This window comes from Osmerus eperlanus, chromosome 28 (assembly GCF_963692335.1).
Source record: "Osmerus eperlanus chromosome 28, fOsmEpe2.1, whole genome shotgun sequence".
Taxonomy (NCBI): Eukaryota; Metazoa; Chordata; class Actinopteri; order Osmeriformes; family Osmeridae; genus Osmerus; species Osmerus eperlanus.
In genome coordinates this window covers 748480-749379 of record NC_085045.1, presented here as the reverse complement: position 1 = coordinate 749379, position 900 = coordinate 748480, and positions in this window count along the sequence as shown.

The following is a 900-nucleotide window of genomic DNA, read 5'->3' as shown; positions in this document are numbered from 1 at the left end:
TGTTGTTTTACATCAAACGAACGTGTTGTTGCATCCAATATGTTTAAGGCCGTTTGGAGAAACTTCAGAGAGATTTAAAGTTGTCTGTGAAGAACAAGTACAAGTTTGGTCTTTTAAGACGACGATACTTCGATAAACCCCGAGAGTTGCTCTAAAACTTCATAACAGACTCATCGACATTTAGAGTTAAATTCCTCCCCCCTTCCCTTCCTGTCCGAGTTGTTTTCACAGGCTGTGGTCTCGACATCTCCACATGTCTATTCTGGGAGAAGCTGTTAGGAGAGATTAGTGCCTGTCCCTCACTGGTGACAGAATAACGATGTTTAGGATGTTTAGGTTTATTTTGGGTGGCCCGGAGGGGAGGTGTGTGTGTGTGGGGGATACTGGAAATCATGGGGTGGCACACCAACATCGAAACTATAACTGAATTTCAGGAATTCTATTATGCCGTTGTAGTATTTAGGTCAATTGAAAACCATGTCAATATTAGAGTTAAAGCCAGCGATTGTAACCCTGGAGATGTTTCCATGGCTTTGCTGTGGCGTTCCCGTGGCCACAGTCAGAGAGAGCTATCCGGTTGTGGCAAACCAGAACAGCAACCTGTCTTCATGAGAATTTAATTATCGAACTGAATCATATAAATTAGGTTTTTTTATTTCCTCTCATGAAGAAGCATGAATAATGAATAAACGCGTTGTCATTATAAAATCAATGAGTCATCTGCTCATCTCTCTCGGGAGGATTGGACAGGGATCAATTACATGAAGAGTGACAGGCAAAAGGATCATTGATATTTGGTTGCAGCTTGTACTGGTGCTACCCAGTCCACCGTATCTGCTCCGTCAGTCCTGCTCACTGGGATCATGCTGTACGGGCCTCCATGAAATATGATGCAAAAAT